The 13,981-nt window shown below is 29.4% G+C and overlaps 1 long non-coding RNA gene across 1 annotated transcript; it reads left to right on the forward strand.

The window, feature by feature from the left end:
• Positions 1-9,868: 9,868 nt before the first annotated feature.
• Positions 9,869-12,542, forward strand: LOC111614153. Its single transcript, XR_002754883.1, has 3 exons — positions 9,869-10,002; positions 10,192-10,301; positions 12,365-12,542. It is a non-coding gene; the product is annotated as an uncharacterized LOC111614153 (long non-coding RNA).
• The last annotated feature ends 1,439 nt before the right edge of the window (positions 12,543-13,981 follow it).

Consider the following 13,981-nt stretch of genomic DNA (forward strand, 5'->3'; position numbering starts at 1 on the left):
TAGTCAATTTATATATAGATACAATATTATAATACTTAATTTTATTTCCAATTAAAAACAACAAATANTGTTAAGAAATTAGTCATTGAATGATTAATATTGTATGAAGTTAACAATAGTACATTTTAACAAATATTTCATTTTTTTTAACCATATTCACTAATTCTTAATATAACAATCACACATCTAATACATGTTTTAGACCAATAATGATCAACCTTTTCTGGATTTGGACTGCAAGTAAGGTTTCTGACAGGCAGCATATACTTTTCTTATGGAGTTGCAGCTTTAAGTCTGCTGAATATCATATATTGTAAAACTTTCAATATACTAGGTACTAAAATAATATACAGTGGAACCGCGGTTAACGAACGTAATCCGTTCCACGAGTCTGTTCATTAACTGAAGCAATTTTTCTCATAGAAATTAATGCAAATACAATTAATCCATTCTAGCCATCAGTATTTTTGTAATTTTATTTGTAAAATGGGTTTTCTTTAATGAAAATATCGGAAAACGTGCTCATAAACAGTCGATCTAGGTTAAATTTTCGGAAAAGGGGAAAGATTTGACGGGTATAAAAACATCACATATGATCGTCAAAGTTCTAAAATGACAGATAGCAGAAACAATAGACTAAATTATGAGCGAAAAGCTTATAGGTTTATCAACAATCTCTGATCAGAGTCGATGAACAGGTATCAAATAAACGCCTCGGAACAAACCTTTCTCGTGACCTGATCTGGTTTTGGTTTTCACCTGGAGACAAAGAAGAAAACAATCAGGAAGCGAGGAATGGGATGCAGGACTAATTGTAAGGTGAGATTCAAGGAAGAAATACTATACAAACCTTGAATCTCAAGGTCAAAACGCTGTTTTCCTAAAAATTCTATGGCGATTAATCTGTGTTGTCTTCATCTGGATTAAGCCTGAAGTCGTGCCCGCTAAAATTTGTGTTGTGTCTCACGGACCGCTCCAGTTGTTGCAACTCTGTCACCTACCATCGCTTCTGTGACCAAGCGAACCCATCTTGTCCGCTCTGGGGCTACAACTGATCAGCTTGCACTATCGTAGGACCAGCAATACACCACTTCTCAGTACCGGGAGAAAATACTGTAGATAAGCCATTTCTAACCACCTCAAATATGTAAGCATCTTCCCGTTTTAATAAACGATTTTCACTGTAAAATACTTGTCATCTTTGTCTCTTCCACAACCACCAACGTACGAAGGGACCCAAGGCCATCACCAACACACGATTAACTGATTCCCCCTAAAAGTCAGCAAGCTTACAAATTTGACACAAAAAGCCATTAAGTTCGTTATCTGAATTTTGTTCGTTGTCTGAGACAAAATTTTTGCAAAATAAAAGTTTGTTAACTGGGGTTCCACTGTATGTTACTGATATGCAAACTAGTAATGTATAATTCAGTCTCATCTTTTTACTAGTCAAGTTTAGTTTTAATGTTCTACATGACCAATATCAGCTTAATTATGGTTGCATAATGGCACAAAGTAGAAAACAGGAAAATTAAAATTGTTATTGAAGCCCTGAGAGTTATAAGGAATATTGCAGACTGCAGGTTGCTCATAATTGTTTTAGATCTTAGTCAGATCAAGTGGTATTGTTCATAAACATGTACTGTGTATGTTTTCTAATTGTGAAATTAGTGGAAAAGTATAGTTATCAGCAAGGATTAACTGAATGATGACTTTATTAGAAATATTATTGTAAAAATAATAGTATAACCAGAATTTATTTCAACAAATAAATTTACTGAATTCAAATAGTACATATTTAGTTTTGATGTCAGAGAATATAAACTTGAATAAAATCTAATATAATTAAGATTGTTATTTTCAAATAATTTATTCAAAAAAGAAATATTGGAAATTTTTTTTTTGTTGACATTTCATAAAACCTTTCTCGGTAGTTATGTTTGTTTTATTGCAAAGACAATTTGTCAAAACTTGATACAGACAGTTTATAAAATTTCCATGCCAAAGAGGGAATAAATAATCCTGAAATAAATCTATGGATATTTAATAGCAATATGTGAAGTAAGTGTTTTGTCAAATGTTGTTTCAGACTAATCAGTTCTTAAAGGAAATTGAGTATCACAATGTGATTCCAGGATTAACTATTGGTGGGAAAAATATGACTAATCAGTCTAATGGTAAAAAAACAAACTTACTTTCTGAACAACCTAATATATTATAGTTTTTTATTTCAATAAAATGAGTATTGTAACATAGAGTTAATTTAAAATTTATTACAAATCACTTAAACTACTGTATTTATGCTTGTATAGGCCATACTTTTTTATCCTAAATTTTTTTACCAAAATTAGGGTACGCCTATACTCAAAATAATGAATAATTTTAAAGGAATTTAAAATTAGATAGGTGTCAGGAAACTGCTGAGCTATTGAAATTCAATGCTCAATCACAAGTTTGTCATGCCATGAAGCATCTTCTCCAGCCATAACTTCCCTTAAATTCACTTTTGGGAAATCATTCATGCTTTGAACTGAATCATTTCAACAGACACACAAAATTCATTTGCTTGGATTTCATGGCTATATCAATAGATTTGCTTCCAGGTCAGAATATTTTACTGTCTTTCTGTAAAATGATTACCATGTTTTTTAATATCACAGTATCGGTAATGGTGCCTTGTGTTTTTTCATCTACATGAAACTTTCTTCCTGCTTCTTGATTTCCATTCTCTTGTGCATAATGCACCATTTACAACTTAAATGTCACTGTGTAACTCTGTCATTTGACCCATGTTTAACATGCACTGAACAGGCAGGCATACAACAATAAGCATTAACCATCACTTCATCCCTTTATATGAAATTTGCATGTTGCCATATTTTTGTATGCCTGCATCTCTACTCTTATCTCTCAGTGAAATTTTGAGATTTTTATTTTTTCCAAGTATATTGTTTCAGAAACAGGATATGGCTTATACATGCATGAGGCGTATACACGCATAAATGATATTTGATACTGAAGTTAATATACTGTTATTAGTTTTTTATACATCAAATTGTTTCTTTTAAATGTAATGATGTATAAAACATATTCCACAGAACAGTCTTAGCATTTTCTCCATAGAACATCATTTGGCTTTTCCTACCTAAACTTCATACAGCATATGTATCTTGCAATACAATGTTTTTCTATTACTATTTTCATAAGGAAAATTTACATTAATACAGTTTTAATAAAATTGTGTGGAAAACCTTGAGTTACATCCAAAATATCATTGACAGAATATCAGAATTGTGTAAATACTTTGAAAAATGCACTCAATGTCAATCAACAAAACGTTTTTATCTTTGATGTTGCTGGTGCTGGGAGAGGCATTACATCTTTCTAATATTCTCTACATCTCTAAACACACTTCTGACATTAACAATAATCACTTCTATAAATTGTAGGATTGATTATCAGAAATTGTTTAAAATATGTAGCAATTTTTGCTGTTATAAATGTTTATATATTTCTAACAAACAGCTATATGTATATGTTACTGCAGATAGAATAGCTGTTTGTTAGCAATCATATTAACCATTTGATGGTCAGAAAGTGATGTTTAAGAATTTAATGTGATAGTGCTGGATTGTTTTGTTATTATATATGTACTGTACCAGCAGATGAGCCTGGCTTTGCCCAGACAAAAAACAACAACAAAGATTAAGATTATTAGATTATATTGCACTTCTAATCCTTCTATTCTAGTAGCCTGCGATACCCCCTAGTGGGTGTTCTAACAGCAGTAGCGTCATTCCATGGTATAAATAATAAATTCCTATTACAAATAAAAATAAATAATATATTGAATTTCTCATGGCATACCCTACTAAAATGCAACCAAAAATGCAAAAAACCACATCAAATAATAATATACTGAATTTATTGTTAATTTAAATAATAGCTAGGGGTGCCCTAGTGGCCATTTTTATCATACAGTGACAGAAAGAAAGAATCTGGTTTTTCAGCTTTATATATGTAGATATGTTATGGACTAAGTGGTTAATATGGGCATTATAAACAATGTCCAGCCATATGAATAATGATGAACCCTTTTCTACTCTACTCTTAATAACTCAACATTTCATGTCATTTAAACAGAAGAATAATCTAATTTATACTTCTGTAGCTTAACAGTAGGATCAAATAAGTTATCAAGTGTTGCCAGTGAATAACAATAACAGCATCAATTCTGTGTGTTCACAAAGAATATAATTCTTTTTCCAGGGTGCCACTGCAAAATGCTATGATGCAAGATATATGTACTGTACTTTACATATTTAATATTAAATACTTTTATTTAACTTGCTTTGTATCATGTCTAAAATTTTGTCCACTTCTAATTAAGGTGGTGTAGGTATGTCCTCAAAGTTTCAAACTTCAAAGTCTGATGACAATGCATTTTAATACTACAACATATTATTGCATTCATAGACAATTTCATGATTGTATTTTATTCACACACATTAAGTTTATTACTTCAGTGTTTCCTGAGAATAGTAAATGTGAAATTGCTCATCAATTTTTATACAAATGCATAAAATGTATATAAATGGTATTCTGCAGCCTTAGGAAAGTTGAAAACCTCTATTTTAAGAGACATGGCTTCAATGTGTATAAGTATATTATAGTGATGTAAAAGTTCTGTTTTTAATATATATATAATTTATTTACTTTTAATTAAGAGAGAATGATTTAAAACATTTTTGGTGGTATAGGAATTTTTCTTAAAATAAAACTTTAAAAATGCTTCGATATCTTAAAATTATTCCGAAAATATTAATTTTATTTCCATCTTCAGAGCTATATATCAGTGGCGTGCCATCCATGGAAGTTGAGGAAGTGCCACTTCTCTTGTATTTTCTAAAATATAAATACACATTGTGCAATTATTTTCATATTTTAATATACTTTGAATTACTTAAAATTAATATTTTATTATAACCACATTATGTATTTTATTACAAATTTCTACATATGTAAAAAACAATGATTAGATTGCTATTGTATATTCTAATAAATTCGTATATGCATATTCCAATGGAAGTGCTGTATTGTTGAAAACGGGACAGCTTCCATGGTGAAAATATTTGAATGGTATAAAGCAGCCGGATTGTACGCATTTGCACGTGTGCAAATGCGTACAATCCGCTTTACAGAGCACCAACATCACATGGTTTAGCTGGTGGATGCTACACACCAAAATATCCTACAATGCTTCCAATAATTCTATCCATTAGCTACTCATAGGGAGTTATTTGACTAAGTGCATTGTTTTAAGATTTAAAATATAAATAATATTTTGTTATTTTTATGTATGTTTCTTTACAAAGCTATATTTAATNATGCTATGATGCAAGTGTCACTAATTAGTGGCTACTTTCTAATTAATTAATTAGAAAGTAGCCACTGAACAGCCAATATCTTTTTAAATTAAAATTTAACTACAATAGAAATAGTTGTTATTGATACATAGTCAATGCATATATGAATTTGAACATATAAAATCTTTCTGAAAATTCTGGTGTTTAGACTAGCATTATCGCTATGCCATAAAACTCATCATTTTTGGTAACCTATGGACTGAGGTGGTGACATTAAGAAGAGTTTGCAGGACTCTACTGTATAACAAATTTTATTTGAAAATCTATATTATTGCATAAACATATTTAAAATGGCAATAAAATGTACAGTAAGTCCCCGCTTAACGCATGAGATGTGTTCCTAGACAACAAGGCGCTAAATGAAAGTGTTAAACTAGGTCATTTTAACACAGGGTAAATAGGGATAGGGGAACACACAACCAAAAATAAACAGATTTTACTTCAATTTTAAGTTATTTTTATATTAATTTGCATAATAATATATGTTAAATAACACACAAACATATGCACACAAAAATGTAAAGTTCATTTTTTGTGATGAAGATCCTGGCTCTTCTGAAATTCTTGTTTTTTGCGATAAAATCATGTAGTTTCATTTGTTGCTTTCTTTTTCTTTCCTTAAGCAAACGTCGGTAGCAGGAGATTGAATCAAAACACCACCTTTCAAAATCTGGATGATTCGCTACAGTTTGATCAACAATTTTGGTAATCATTACCAAACTTTTACTAAGCAAATCTGTAGATAAATTCTTTGGGTTCTTTGTTTTCAGAATCACTATTTTCCAGTTCTAGATGAATTCCTTGTTCTGCCAATTTTTGAAGGTCATCGTTGGTAAGGCTTTCACCAGAAACTTGCAGTAACTCCTCAATATCCTGCTTGTCTACATCTCCTAGTCCTGCTGTATTGATTAGGTTGATGATTTGGTCAACCTAACGATACAGCAATAGGCTCTTCATCATCTCAAAGTTATGGCTGAAAGTATCCAAGAATGAGCAAAACGCTCATTCTTGGATACTTTCAGCCATAACTTCTTCACACTTCATTCGTGCATTTATCAGTTAATTCTTGCCAAGTAAACTGATATTGCCCATGGCATCCATGATGTTATATTTTTTCCAAAATGGCACCAAACAAACTAGATTTAAAGAAAGTACACCTTTTTCTGATTGGTTCGTGTTCATAAATAATCGTATTATATATGAATCAATGAAATGCCATGACTATTTAAATCAGCGTAAATTTTGAGCTTTTTTTTTCTTTTTAAGGCTTTCAGCAGATAGCGTTATATCGAATCAGTGTTAAGCAGGGTCTTACTGTATTGAAATATATTATATATAGCTAAAAATAAATTTTTATGATTGAAATTATGTAGTTCTGGGAATTCCTAGGACTTGAAAAATAGTCTGGATTTCCAGGAGCATAAAAATTGCTAAGACTCAAGCCCTAGTTGACATTAACATTATCATGTATGGCACCATCATCTGCATTAGTAGGTTACTTGAGGATCAACTTATGCAATAGGTACAGACTAAATCAGAATTTTAAGTTGAAAACCACATACTTGACTTCCATGTCAGATTGACTTATACCATATACTAAAATCTAAAGTAATAATAAAAGAATTTTATAAGATGAAATGAAATTCAATGATATCATTTTCACATGTTCTTAGTACACTTTTGATGTCTTTTTTTCTCATGTGTTTATATTTGGAATGTCTCACTATTAACAATATATTAGATAACTGTAAAGCTTAAGCTGGCATAACTATCATTCTGAAAAAAACTAAGTTTTGATCAGATCTTCAAAACATTTGTGTATGGTCTGTGTTATAAATGTTGGAGACTACCCCTTGCCATATGGCAAGTTGTACAATTTTTCTCATTCTAACATTCGCATATTCTTCCCGAGAGAATTATTTTATGACAACAGTTACAAAATATTAAATACAAATGTAACTATTGACATTTCTTTTAACATTTAAATCCTATCTTTTAAAATGGAAAGATATACAGGGTAAATAGTAAAGTCCTTATACACCCACATATCTGATAAATCTGAATATAGTTACTAATATGAGGTGTACAATTATAGTAAAGTGACCGAGTTACAAGATGACAACTTGCAGTTTCCCTAGTGGTAAAATTCAGACTTTAGCACTCCTAACTCAAATGATGCACAGTATGTAAAAAAAATCAATTGCAAAGTTGTAGAGCATGACTGATTTAGTACAAAAGGATACCCTGTATACATGAATAACATGAATAGAAAACATAAAATGCTAACATGTACAATGTAACAAAGAGAGTAAAATGTATATTTCTCATATGTTCATTCATATGTTCTCAGTCATTTCTCATGTATTTATTTATAAGTTTTTTTTTTCATTTTCCTATGTCTTCATGCTGCATTCATTACTGTGTGTCACTCTCACATAGGTGTAACTTATAAGACTTTACTATGATCTTGTATAAAATGTCAAGTTTAAATTATAAAATTTTGAACTGAATTAAAATATACTGTATACAAATTATTTAGAAACATTAAGATTGTTTGGGTAAAACAAATTTTATATTTATCAAACATTACAAAGAATCAACTTAAAGCATAAAAGAAGGATGGAATTTGTAGAAAAGAATTAAAATTGTGTGCAAATACAGTATAGCTCAACAATATCAAAGTTATTATTTTAGAAATGTTTAGTTGGTTCACAATTCCTAATTTAGGTAATATAAATATCAGAATTTTCACAATATTATAAAATTAATGACAATTAATTAACAGTTTGTTATGCAAAGAGTCATTTGAAAAATTAGAAGCTTGGAAAAACCAATCATAGGACAACCAAGCTTCAGATAGAAAAGGTGGTTTCAAGATGGAAAAATTATCAAAGATAATGAATGGGGCGAGGAGAATAGAAGAATGTGACTTCTCTCTATATATTTTCAAAGTCCCTATGAATGAGATTGTGTCATAGTCTCTATGATAAATTCAGTGGACAATGTATCAGACTTAGAGGAGACATCATTATATTGAATCTAAGTCTATACTTAAGAAAATAGAGGAAAACATAAGTAACTTTTAATTAGTGTGTGTAGAACTTTTAAAGTGTTATATTTTTATTAATTTATTTTCTAAAGTAATTTATTTATTAAATAATATAAATTTTTCGTTACAAGAAATAGGTTCACTGTAAAATAAATCAATATTTTTAAATAAAAATATATTTTCTCATTCAAATGATAATTTGGATAATTTGAATTGAAATAGACTTCAAAAGATTCTATTGTACAATAAGTACACACTTAAATACTTTAAATAAATTTTACAGAAATATATTTTTATATAATTAACTAAATATTAGGGGAACAAAATTAAAAAAAATACATTATATGTATACAGCCAAATTTAATAAAAATCATTTATATACAAATATATTAATTAAATACAATTCTATCTTGTACTACATAAATTATATAAGAACTTAATTTTTTTTTTCAATATTACACTATGTATCAACATTCCGATACCAAACATTATTTTGTAAACAAATTACTTTAAAGTATGTGAGCTGATTAAACACCTCACATCTGATTTGTAGATTCTGACAAGACAGCAAGTATAATTAAAGAAGTTTGAAAACGTGCATTATAAGCAATGATAAAGTTTCCATCTTTTGCTACTTCAGTATTCATAGGAATTGAGCAGAAATCAAGGATACAATCTTGAGTATCTGGAAATATGAAAAGAAAATTAAAAAGCAGTTATAGGTTTAGCTAATATAAGAAAGAGAATGATGCAAATCAAAGTTCCGATGAAAAAAATCAAAGCTGAATCCTATATAAATGAATATTTTGCATTTGTCCCACAGAAGTGAGTATATATATCTAAAAAAAGACGATCGAGACAGAATTACAGAAGGTGGCAGAATATCCATGAGCGATTAGCCAGATAGACAGGCAACCCATGCACGAACCTCCATAGTGGACATGATTTTAAAAAGTCTTAATGTCATAGGATGGAAGGAGCTAAAAAATCATAGTACTAAATCTACATTTTGATGGCGGAGTGGCTGTCTACCACTCCGAGGGACCAGGGACCGAAAACTACGGGATATTTTCGGGGAGTAGTCTTCCGGATATGCCCTGTCCATTACCATCCGGGTGCCCATTCTGGACGCGGCCGAACCCATAATGGGCTTTGTAAAAAAAAAAGGGGGGGATCCATCTTAGTTCCCACAGGGCGGAAAGACGTTTTAATTAATTAAAAAAGCCTAGAATTAAAAAACTATTATACTAAAATTTTCTGTATGTAAACTGATGTAGCAATAATTTGAAATATAGTAATAATATATGTACTGTACTTTACATATTTAATATTAAAAAAAATTATTAAGAATTAATATTAATGATAGAGGGCGTTCTCCGACTTCCGGTTTAAATATGGCGGCTACTACTGATGAATTTGTTTTCTCTTTTATACCTTCATTCCGTTTGTCAAAATTTTATGAGCCATTATATTTACTTTTTGAAACTCGAAACGGTCCTTTACCATTCAGAGATTGGAAATATAGAAGTAATATACATATAAAATGTTTATATAAAGTTCTTGTAATGATTTCTTTAACAATAATCGATGTAACTGTATTTTTAATATTTATTTTGAGAAATAAGCACATTATTGCTATTTTAATTGTATTTACTTTATTAATTGGATAAATATTAAAAGAATTTGAATTTGTAAAATTTACACCAAAATTTTTAGTATATTATCTGATCACGTGACCGAAGTACGCATGCTCGGGTTTTTGACCTGATACAGCTGATGATCTGGAGGCTAATACCACGTGGTTACGATGGGAAGAAGGAAAAGAGGTCGGTTGTACTTCGGTAATTACTTATATAAAAAAAAAGCTACTCGATATAATTTGATTTAAAATTAAGTACTTCTTAAGATTTCTTTATTTAGTTTTTAAATTCAAAATTTCGTATTATACTATTAAAGTGAGAATTAACGTTAGTATAGGCGCATTGAACTGGCTAAATTAGTTTATGGGTCATTAAAGCACAGGAATGAATTAGTCCATGGGAACTGTTAGATTTAGTTCGGAATTTTTACATTTAAGACTAAATGTACGTGATTTCGTGTAATAATTCAAAATTATGTTCTTTGATACGATTTAGTTGGAATTATGTGCGATTTGATCTGATGCAATCGTCGCGCACGTGGCGAAAAGACGAAATTTTGTGCATATGTTCGAATCTCTTCTGCTTCATCATTTATTTATAAATAAAAAAAATTACGGTTTGAATTTCAAAATACTTTCAAAAGGAATTTTAAATAAATTCAAATTCATACTAATAAGTTTGTCAATTTAAAATATGCTATCGAAAATTATGTGAATGATGGTATTGATAGAATATCACAATTAAAATAAATTTCAACATATAACTAAAGTAAAAATAAATTTATCATTTCAAAATATTACATTTAATTTAATGTTGTTTTCATTAATTCTTTATATATATATATATATAACAGTATATTAGTCCTTACTAGAAACACAAATTACATTATTAAAATTGTCCTTAAAATTATTATTTAATATTAAATACTTTTATTTAACTTGCTTTGTATCATGTCTAAAATTTTGTCCACTTCTAATTAAGGTGGTGTAGGTATGTCCTCAAAGTTTCAAACTTCAAAGTCTGATGACAATGCATTTTAATACTACAACATATTATTGCATTCATAGACAATTTCATGATTGTATTTTATTCACACACATTAAGTTTATTACTTCAGTGTTTCCTGAGAATAGTAAATGTGAAATTGCTCATCAATTTTTATACAAATGCATAAAATGTATATAAATGGTATTCTGCAGCCTTAGGAAAGTTGAAAACCTCTATTTTAAGAGACATGGCTTCAATGTGTATAAGTATATTATAGTGATGTAAAAGTTCTGTTTTTAATATATATATAATTTATTTACTTTTAATTAAGAGAGAATGATTTAAAACATTTTTGGTGGTATAGGAATTTTTCTTAAAATAAAACTTTAAAAATGCTTCGATATCTTAAAATTATTCCGAAAATATTAATTTTATTTCCATCTTCAGAGCTATATATCAGTGGCGTGCCATCCATGGAAGTTGAGGAAGTGCCACTTCTCTTGTATTTTCTAAAATATAAATACACATTGTGCAATTATTTTCATATTTTAATATACTTTGAATTACTTAAAATTAATATTTTATTATAACCACATTATGTATTTTATTACAAATTTCTACATATGTAAAAAACAATGATTAGATTGCTATTGTATATTCTAATAAATTCGTATATGCATATTCCAATGGAAGTGCTGTATTGTTGAAAACGGGACAGCTTCCATGGTGAAAATATTTGAATGGTATAAAGCAGCCGGATTGTACGCATTTGCACGTGTGCAAATGCGTACAATCCGCTTTACAGAGCACCAACATCACATGGTTTAGCTGGTGGATGCTACACACCAAAATATCCTACAATGCTTCCAATAATTCTATCCATTAGCTACTCATAGGGAGTTATTTGACTAAGTGCATTGTTTTAAGATTTAAAATATAAATAATATTTTGTTATTTTTATGTATGTTTCTTTACAAAGCTATATTTAATTATAACATGTTGATAAAATCTTTAGAATTTCATCCTTTTTAGATATTAATAATTTTAAATATAAAAACAATTTTCCAAAGTGAGTTTTAATTCTTTAAATTAAGTAAATTTTATGGAGAATTTTTTGATTTATCTAAATTATGCAGTGAATTTCAATATTATTTATATTCATGTCTAGACTAATGGCAAGTCACTCTTAGACATAATTAATGACAGTCTGAACAAAGATCTACTAAAAGAATTATATGTTTTAATATCATTAATTCTTACAGTACCATCTACGAGTGAGTCTGTTGAGCAGTTTTTCAACCACGAAGAAAATTTGCGAGGAACATTCAAAGGAAAGATTGTTGTTACTAGTAATGCTTTCAATAGAAAAAGAGCTTTTAAATACTTTGATGGAATCAACAAGTGATTTTTATGATAAAGTGATTAATGACTTTGCGAAAAAAATTGCCAAATAAAGTTAGTTTATAAAAAATAATAAACATTTGTTTTTATTATTTTTTTATTATCTTTGTTTCATGTCAATTATCTATTTTAGAATTAAAATAAATAAACTGTTTATTTTTGTCATTTCCAGTATTTTAAAACTTTTATGGGAACAGCTTCCCTATCATTAAATGTCACTGCATGCCACTGATATATATATATATAGAGGAGAGAGATACAAATTTGATTTCAAAATGGATAGCATATACTGTCTGTACTATTTACTGTTTGCATTGAAAACTTAATAATCAATTTTTATTATTATTTTTTTTTAAGTTAATATTATTTCATTTCTTAATGTTTTATTCTTATTTTAGAATTATATTAGATTAACATAATAAGAAAGAATATTTCATTAATAATAAGTCTTTCTGAAATATTTGAATTTGAACAAATTACAGTAGACCCCCTATAACGCGGTAGACACGTTCCACGTTATACGAATTTTGCGTTGTAGGAATCCTTAAATACATGAGCCAATCACAGCCCGACATGTATGCAGTTTAGGGACTATGGCTGTTTGAAAGGTTTTCTTCCATAAAATTAATCGATTCTTGACTAATTTGACTCAACATTTCCAAAACTCATATAATCTTTTTGGGAATAATCCGTATAAACTATGCTATAAACAAAAAATTGTAGGATTACTTACCGAGTGTGCACCGTTCGACGTCACCATTGCTTAAGCTTGTTTTTGTCATGGAGCAGCGCACCAAACGGCTGCTGCAATTTCTGATAAGTTATTTTTCTGCGAAAAATTCGTTGAACTTTGGAGACATCATTAATAGAAATAATTTTTATGGCCGTTGAATAAGAAATGTATAAAATTACAGTGCTGTATTAGACTTACGGTACCTAATTTACATACTGTACAGACGATAGTAAACTCAACTTACCCTCTTAAACTCTCCGTAGCGTGTAAGTAGTTAGGCTGCTCGTCTACTATTGATCCAGATTCGACCAATCCTGTTGCGACACGAGTCGGCGATGATGTTTTACGTGTCCCTTTTAGCATCTTTATACGAATACTGTTGCAATTTTTTCGCTGCATTATAGGAATCTACGTTATAGGAACCCGCGTTATAGGGGTCTACTGTATATAGTGGAATGGTTCCCAATTAGTGGTGCGCATACCCCTAGGGGTACACGAAATTGCATGTGCGGAAATCTAAAATCAGTTGATTTAAAATTTAAATGCACGAGATGAAGCAATCAAAAAAATAATGGGTGGACCATTAAAAATTTGGCAATTTACAACATAATGTGGAATGCACAAATTTATTTATTTATAACAAAATATTCTCGAAATTTCATTAAAAAAATTCATTTGTGACAATACCTAAATGAAATTCTTGCGCAAGAAACAAAAATTGTACAATTAACATTATTATCATGTC

Source organism: Centruroides sculpturatus, unplaced genomic scaffold (assembly GCF_000671375.1).
Source record: "Centruroides sculpturatus isolate CEXI.00-Female unplaced genomic scaffold, Cexi_2.0 scaffold1868, whole genome shotgun sequence".
Classification (NCBI taxonomy): domain Eukaryota; kingdom Metazoa; phylum Arthropoda; class Arachnida; order Scorpiones; family Buthidae; genus Centruroides; species Centruroides sculpturatus.